Consider the following 8,952-nt stretch of genomic DNA (forward strand, 5'->3'; position numbering starts at 1 on the left):
CTACTGGATTAATCTGCCATTTCTGTGAGCACAGTTCAGGGACAATGGCTTTGATGGAGTAACAAGGGGGAAAGGGAAGTAGGGAGGGAGGAAGGAAGGAAAGGAAAGAAGAAAGAAAAGGGAAGGAAGGAAGGAGGGAGGGAGGGAAGACACTGGCTTAGCACCTTAGGCCTAATGGCAAATGGACAGTCTGAGCTTCAACTGGCTTTACTAAAGCCCTTTTTTTGGCCTTTACTGAGATGCTCTGAGAAAAGAAATTATAAGCTTGAGTTGGAATAAAGAAAATGCTTCCCGTGTTCTGTATGGCATGTTCTGCAAATGGTATTTGTTATTTTGAGATCTCCATCTAAAGGCAACATAAATTATTTCCTTGGCAGAACAATATTCTGAACCCCAGTGATTTGCTTCCATTCACAGTACAATGAAAATGATTGAGAACATCAAAAATTTGTTCTTTAAAAATAATGTTGCCCATGTGGCCCTGAAACATTAGCAAATTTCAGCTCCTTGGAGCTCAGTAAATTGAATATATTGTCAGCAATTATTTGTTCTAATAACATTGCTGCATGCAGATGGAGATGGGGAAAATATTCCAAGGCTCTTGAATTTTACTACTTGAGGAACTTGGTTCTTAATTATATGAATCATTAAATCATGGCAATGGATTTTTAGGCAATTCAATGATTTGAACAACGATTTCAATTTCTAATTCACATTGTACTTAACCACTGAAAATTTCCCAGATCCCTCCCACATAAATAGATCCTTCCCAGAGCACTACCTAATACTTCACACAATCCACCCATTTCCAAATTACTGGTATATGCCCAGGGTATGGGCACATTCACCCTCCTCCCCCACTAGTCTGTGAGCTCTTAGAAATCAGGGACCATGTTTTATTTATATATGCTCCATTAGAATCTACAAACAATTTCTTATCCAATAAGTGCTTGTGAAATTGCACAGTATATACACACTGTATTCATCTGCTAGGGCTGCCATAACAAAGAACCACAAACTGTGTGACTTAAACAACAGAAACACGACTTCTGGAGGTTTGCTAGCAACTTTTGGCATTCTTTGGCTTCCAGAAGCATCACCCTGGGCTCCTTCCATCTTCATGTGGCATCGTTCTCTCTGTGTGCATATCCCTCTGTCCAAATATCCCCTTTTATAAGGACATCTAGTTATATTACTCTAGGACTCCCCTAAACTTGATTACACCTATTAAGACTCAATTTCCAAATAAGGTTATATTTTGAGATATTGGCAGTTAGGACTCCATCTTTTTTTTGGGGGGTATCAAAACAAGCTTTATATTCTTTTTTTTTTGGTATTATTAATATACAATTACACAAGCAACATTGTGGTTACTAGATTCCCCCATTATCAAGTCCCCACACATTACAGTCACTGTCCATCAGCGTAGTAAGATGTTATAGAATCACTACTTGTCTTCCCTGTGCTATACTGCCTCCCCCATGCCCCTCCCCCTACATTATGTGTACTAATCGTAATGCCCCTTTTTCCCCTTATCCCTCCCTCCCCACCCATCCTCCCCAGTCCCTTTCCCTTTGGTAACTGTCCATCCATTCTTGGGTTCTGTGAGTCTGCTGCTGTTTTGTTCCTTCAGTTTTTGCTTTGTTCTTATGCTCCACAGATGAGGGAAATCATTTGGTACTTGTCTTTCTCCACCTGGCTTATTTCACTGAGCATAATACCCTCTAGCTCCATCCATGTTGTTGGAAATGGTAGGGTTTGTTTTCTTCTTATGGCTGAGTAATATTCCATTGTATATATGTGCCACAACTTCTTTATCTATTCATCTACTGGTGGACACTTAAGTTGCTTCCATTTCTTGGCTACTGTAAATAGTGCTGCGATAAACATAGGGTTGCATATGCCTTTTTCAAACTGGGCTCCTGCATTCTTAGGGTAAATTCCTAGGAGTGGAATTTCTGGGTCAAATGATATTTCTATTTTGACTTTTTTGAGGAACCTCCATACTGCTTTCCACAATGGTTGAACTAATTTACATTCCCACCAGCATTGTAGGAGGGTTCCCCTTTCTCCACAACCTCGCCAACATTTGTTGTTTAGGACTCCATCTTTTTGAAGAAGCATAGTTCAATCTGTAACACATACCAAAAGAAAAAGAAAAATCACCCAAACACCAAGGATGTGTTTTTGAGGTTCTAAGAAGATAACATTATAGACTAACCAGCTCTAGCTGTTTTTTAAAATCTCTACTCAGCAGAGATTCTTGAGAGAAGGGTTAGAGGAGGTAAGTTCTCATTCAAAGTTACCTTGAAAAATGACACTGAAGTAAAAGATACCTCAACCAGATCAAGATGTTGAAAACAGAGTATCGCTCAGGACAGACCTTCTGAATCCATCCGCATTTGTGCAAGGTGCTCGCCTGACGCTTAGGCACATTACAGACTGAGAGAGCCCAGTCTCACCTCTCTTCATTTTGTGCCTGAAATCAGTATTTCAGTGGCTGGGAAGAAAGCACATGCAATCCCTACTGCTCATGTTGCCACAGAGGGACCGGAGCCAACCCTGGGTATGTTATATCCATCTCGGAAGGTTTAAAAGAAACATACTGGTGCAGAATAGCTGAGGGGGAATCCAGTCATTGATCCTCCCACCCACCAGCTCCTCATGCCTACTAATACGGGAGGCTGGGCGGGAGGATCCCTGAGCTGCCTGCCCCACCCCTCCTCCTGCCAGCCAATCCCCATCCTCCTTTCTCCGGCCGCCCGCCCGTCAGCCTATAGGAAGCAGGCTCTCAGTGTGCTCCCAGCCTGGGGACAAACCGTTCCAGTAGGTTCTCTGAGCAGGAACCTGCGTGAGCCTGGTGGCTGCCCTGGTCTGCTGAGGCGGCCCAGGTACGTCGGGTACCCCGGGCTCTGCGTCCCGGGAGCCTTGTTAACAGGCAGGTTTTAATTCAGGTGGGCTGGGCAAGCGTCCGAGAACCTGTGTCCGCCTTCTCGGGGGCGCCTGTGGCTCTTGCCTGTGCACCACACTTCACTAGGAGGAGCCGGCGTGGAAACCGGCCCTTCTGACCTCAGTGTGCCCGCCACACACACAGCTGCACTTCGGTGTCAAGTCCAAGCTCCTGCCGCTCGCTGCACGAGGGGCCGGTGAGTCAGAGACCAGGCGTTGGGACAGAAAGCATCTTTATTCGGAAAGCCGGCGCCGAGGTGCGGCGGGAAGCGTCCTGAAGCCCCACCCCAGGTTCTTTTGCTCCAGGGAAGGCGGGCAGGCCGGGCTGAGGGCAGAAGCCACGGGGGGCTCGGACCCCCGGGCGTCCGCATGGGCTTGAGGGAAGCTGTGAAACTCCTTGTCCTTGGTTAACAGACTCTCATGGACGTAGATCTGGTCGCAGTGTTCCTATAAATCTTTGACAGGGCAGTCTTGTTTTTGTACACATGTCCTTATCTCATTGTGAGAGGTGGGGGCGGTGGCAAGCTTTCCTTAAGGGGCTGTTTACAGCCATGTCAGCTGTGAGCAAAATTCCTTTTGATGATGAGCAAGCCTAACTTCAGGGCCGAGCAGAAGATGTTTGACCCAAAGATTAAGGCAGCAGCGGAGACAAATATATTATGAAACGCCAGGTTTTCTTTTACCCTGTTACAGTCTCTTGTATGACATCTATGTCCTTTTTCTGAACTTCAGTGGGAAAAGGTACTATTTTTTTAAGACACCGTTGAACTCAAGTAACTTAACTGGTCCGCCCTTTATATTGATCCACAAAGATTACACAGTGCTGATAGAGTAAATAGTCTAGGGCACAACTGCCCAGGTGACAGGGATTCTTTTTCCTCTGAAAACTACCCCCCCTTTCTCCCCACCACCGCCCCTGCTCCAGTCACAAGGAACCCCACCCACTCTGCAATATCTTAAGGTTGGTGGAGCACAGGGCCTCTAGAGTTGGGCAGAGTGAGTTCAAAGCCCAGCTCCAACTCCTGCTAGCCCTGTGAGCTTGGAAGAGTCACTGGCTTTTCCAAGCCCTTGTTTTCTCCTCTGACTTCCAAAGATTTGATTGTGCAGATTGAAGGAGACAATACGAATAAAATGCATAGCACAGTGACAAGCCAGAGTAAATACTTACATGCTAGTGAATTGTGCTATTTCATGACCTGGCCCCATTAGGTGTGGCTGATGGATCCAGGGGTATATGCCTGACACAAGCTAGGATAATTACATCCCCTCTTAGAAATTTGAAATTGGGAAGTGAAAGCCTCAGAAACTGAATGGTGTCAAAATAGCATTTTGAATTTTTCTACTCAGATGGTGTCAGAGAACCCACAGCATCCATATCACCTGGGAGCTAGATACACAATACACAATCTTAGGCTCCAGTCCAGACCTACTAAGTAAGGGCACATTTTTAATAAGGTACACATTACAGCCTGAGACACGCTTAGAAGAAAGTCTGCTGTCTTCTTGAAAGGCACGCACTGTGACCTTTGCCTCTTCAGACCTGCATGCACAAATGTTTTATAAAATACCCAGAACCAATGCTTAATCTTTCCTTAAGCTTGAGCTAGCTCTAGTAGCTTCTGCTGCTTGTCACCCCAAAATCTCAATAGCACTGCAAACTATCTCCAGGAAACCTTGCAGGATGCTAATGCTTTTCCACCATATCCTGTAATGAAGGCGAATCTAGAACTGGAGGAGGGGTTAGGTTCTAAAGTCAGACCATTAGGTGAAAATTGTTTCTGGTCAAAAATATGCCAGAAGATGTATTAGAGGTGTGCCCCACATTAAAATGTGATACACAGTATCACTAATTCCAACACAGCTGACTTTGGAACACATTGATATTTCTTTATTTGGGGCCCAGATGAAGTAGTCGCTTCTCTTTCATGACCACATTGTATGAAAAGTACTGTGTGTGTGTGTGTGATGAATTTTGTCACATGTATACACTTATGTAACCATTGCCCAGAGATATCAAACATTCTATTTTTTTCTCCTTCACTTATTTCACCCATCCTGCCATCCCCTTTCCCTGTGGCAACCTCCAGTCTGTTCTCTGTGTTTATGAGTTTATTTCAGTTTTGCTTGTTCATTTGTTCTGTTTTTTCATTTCCTTATATAAGTGGAATCGTGATATTTGCCTTTCTCTGACTCATTTCACTTGGCAGAATTACCTCTAAGTCCATCCATGTTGCAAATGGCAAGATTTCATTCCTTCCTATGGCTGAATAATATTTCATTGTATATACATACCACTTTTTTTCTGTCCATTCATGTATCAATGGACATTTAGGTTGCTTCCATATTTTAGCTATTTAAATAATGCTGCAGTAAACATAAGAGTACATATATCTTTTTACATTAGTGATTTTGTTATCTTTGAGTAAATTCCCAGAAGTGGAATTACTGGGTCTATGGTATTGCTATTTTTAGTTTTTTGAGAAACCTCCATACTGCTTTCCATAGTGGCTGCACCAATTTACATTCCCACCAGAAATGTAATATTGCCTTTTTGCACATCCTCACTACTTGTTATTTTTTACTGGTATTAGCTATTCTAACTGGTATAAAGAGAAGAGAAGATAATTTTGTTCTAAAGTAAAGCTGGTGATTTCAAGAGGAAAAAGTCTGAATGTAAGAAGAAAGTTGTAAAAGGCTTGTGGAAGAAAGTAAATGAGGTATAATATCAACACCAGAAGATTAGAATTTCGCTTTGTTTGTTAAAAGGACAAAGTTTTCTTGAACTACTGGTCTGCCCTTAAAAAGAGAGATTGTGAAGGGTTTTTCTAATTGTTTTATCGGAATGGTTTCTCATGCTTAATGTCTCAATAAGGTGTTTGAGTATTTAAGAAAATAAAATCTTACTATTAAAAGAGCTAAGAGCTAAATTTGCTAACAAGTATGTAACCTCCGTATCTGCCTTTAAAATCTTTTGTCACTTTGGTGAAATGGATAAATATTGTTTTGTAGTGACCTGTAATCCTATTTAGACAAGAGCCTTAAAAAAACTTTCTTTTGACAAGTTCCCAAAATCAAATTCAAAATGGTACTTTTACCTCTAGTTAATTCTTGAGATTTTCCAGAGGGCCCCTGGAACATGTCAGAGGATTTTTCTCCTCATAAGGGAGAAATAATTCAGCTAATTCAGCTTACTTCTTTGACATGTAATTACTTGGGAAGCTTTGTCAAGTGAATGATGCTGAACTTTAGATCATTAAACTGTTATGTGTTACAGTAATAACCAGATTTCCTTGTCAGTCGTGTCATGGTGAATTCTCATCAGATCTCTAACCATTGCCACTCCAGGTCTTGTCATTTATAGTTAGTGTCTTACTCTGGAACTAGTGAAGAACTAACTTAACTTGAAGCAGAGCAAGAACTAATTAAATAAGATTGAGTAAACTGAAGATGATTTTAGTTTTTATGACTTTTTGTTTCAAATGTTGCTGATCTTAAAAAAAGTTTTAACCTTTTTCCTCTTAAGCTGACTTACAACAGATCAGTAAATAATTACACTTTATAAGCAGAACTGAAACATTTATCTTACTCTTTACCTGATACTTGCAGAATTTAGAAACTCTCAGTATTTTTATATTTTGTGGCAATATTTTTATTTGTATAAGTTCAATAAGAATCTGTTCTCCCTGTGACCAGACCAATTAAAGACACTAGTTGTATTACCAAGGCTTTAACTGGAATGTCATATTTGAGAGACACATGCATAGATTCAGATATTACCAGACAGCTTTAAGAAACTAAGGTTGACTTTATAGCGCCAATAAAGCCCCTTGTAAAAATTGGCCTGGTACCTCGCTTACAGGGTTCCCAGAAGCCCTACCAGATGAGTAAGGAAGGTCACTTCCTTGCAGCTGCAACAACCTCAGAATATCTTGAGGGAACCTCGAGAAGAGAGGAATTCCCCTGAATCTACAGGTACTGTAGGCAAGACCTGATGGCAAGTCTGGCTTGGCTTTTCTGACTTCAAGAAGCCTTTAAAAGTTTAATCTGAAATTTCTTACAAAAAGTTCCAGCAAAGCACATTTAAAAGAGCCTATGTGATCAATTGCTGTTCTTGCTGCACTTATGTAAATAATCAAGCTAAGTGTTTTGAAGCTAAGCTTACTTTACAAATTAGTCTTAATATGGTTAGCTCTAATAAAATGAGGATGATTTTAGAGAGAAAAGAAGTATGTTTCAATAGTGCAGCCTTATTGATATTAGACTCTAATACTAGTCAATGTAAAACAGACTGAATTCTGAATTCTGGTTTCCTCAAACTACCTGGCTATGACTCTCCAAATGTTTCCACTTTCCTCCCACCATTTCAGATGGAGTCTTACTGTCCCTAGTCCTCATATTCTGCCATGCGTTCTTAATCTCCATGTTAAGTTTGTTCCCTCCAGAACAGAAAATCCGACTCCAGAGGTTGCTTGGACAAAGATTTCAACCCACCCCTCACGCTGATAAAGATGCACATCAGCAACCCCACAACCTAGATGCACCCTCCTTTCATGTGCTCCTGTCCACCTCAGCCACTGCTAAGACATCTCTATGACCTGTTTCCCTGCCAGGCAGCAAAAAAACTAACTGATGGAGCCCTCACATCATCAGCAGTTCTTAGAATCATGGGGAGTTTAGTCCCACTTTTGGAACTGAGCATCCTTCCCACTCCCCTTTCCTGGACCTCTGATGATGCTATTCCTAGCCCTACTATTCAGACCATGTTTACTTAGTCTTCTAAGTAAATTTGTTTCCTTTCACATAGAATCAGTCAAGCTCCGGGTGGTGATGCACATGGGAACCCCCTATGACAGTCCCTCACGACTTTTATTGCGGGCCACTAGATAGGCCACTCAGAGAGTGAACCCAGACTGCCATTCCCCAGCCGTCGCCTGTTGTCAGCAGGAAGTAGCTTGAGTGGTCTTCGCCCTTCTCCCTAAGGGCAGTTAGGCTGACCTCTTCTGAGGGGGCACTGAGGCAGGTGTTAGTCAGACACAGGCAGATAGAACTCAAGGTCCTGGTAAGGTGCAGGAAGAAGAGAACTAGGGTCAAGTTCTCTTCTTGGGAGACATCTGGGAAAATCAGCCTGAGAAAAAGGGGAGTTTCTCTTCCCTTTGATCTTAGCTCGGCCATAGCATCAGGCCCTAGCAACAACTCCCAGCCATTTGTGTGGTTAACTCCATGTTTGTGCTTATAAATCCTGGATACTGCATCTCTAACAGCTTCCTCCCTTGGAGCCCCTCCTGATTAGAGGGATTCTTTCTCTTTCCTTTTCACTTCTCATGAAAATCTGTGCTGGTTGCTCTGTACTCCTCTCTGCTGGCTTCATTTCTTGTCACCTCCAAGAACACAATCCTAGGAAAAACGGCATCTCCCGGTAACAATATCTCATTGTGGTTTTGATTTGCATTTTCCTGGTGATTAGTGATTTTGAACATCTTTTCATGTGTCTGTTGGCCATCTGATGTCTATTTTAGATAAATGTCTATTCTGATCTTCTGCCCATTTTTTAATCATATTTTTTTTGATGTGTTGCATGAGTTCTTTAATTAATTTTGGATATTAGCCCATTATCAGATATATCATTTGCAAATGATATAGCTCCCACAGAGTATGTTACCTTTCTGTTTTGATGACAGTTTGCTTTTTAGTTTGAAATAATCCCACTTGTTAGTTTTGCTTTTGTTTCCCTTTCCTGGGGAAATATATCTAGAAAAAAATTATGAATGCTGATGTTCAGGAGTTTACTGCCTTTATTTTCTTCCAGGAGTTTTATGGTTTCAGATTATATTTAGGTCTCTAACCCATTTTGAATTTGTTTTTGTGTATGGTATAAGACAGTGGTCCAGTCTCATTCATGCATGTAAGTGTTCAGTTTTCCCAACACCATTTACTGAAAAGACTGCCTTGTCCTCATTGTATATTCTTGCTTCCTTTGTCACCATTAATTGATCATATAGGCAT

The sequence above is a fragment of the Manis pentadactyla genome, chromosome 1 (assembly GCF_030020395.1).
Source record: "Manis pentadactyla isolate mManPen7 chromosome 1, mManPen7.hap1, whole genome shotgun sequence".
NCBI lineage: Eukaryota > Metazoa > Chordata > Mammalia > Pholidota > Manidae > Manis > Manis pentadactyla.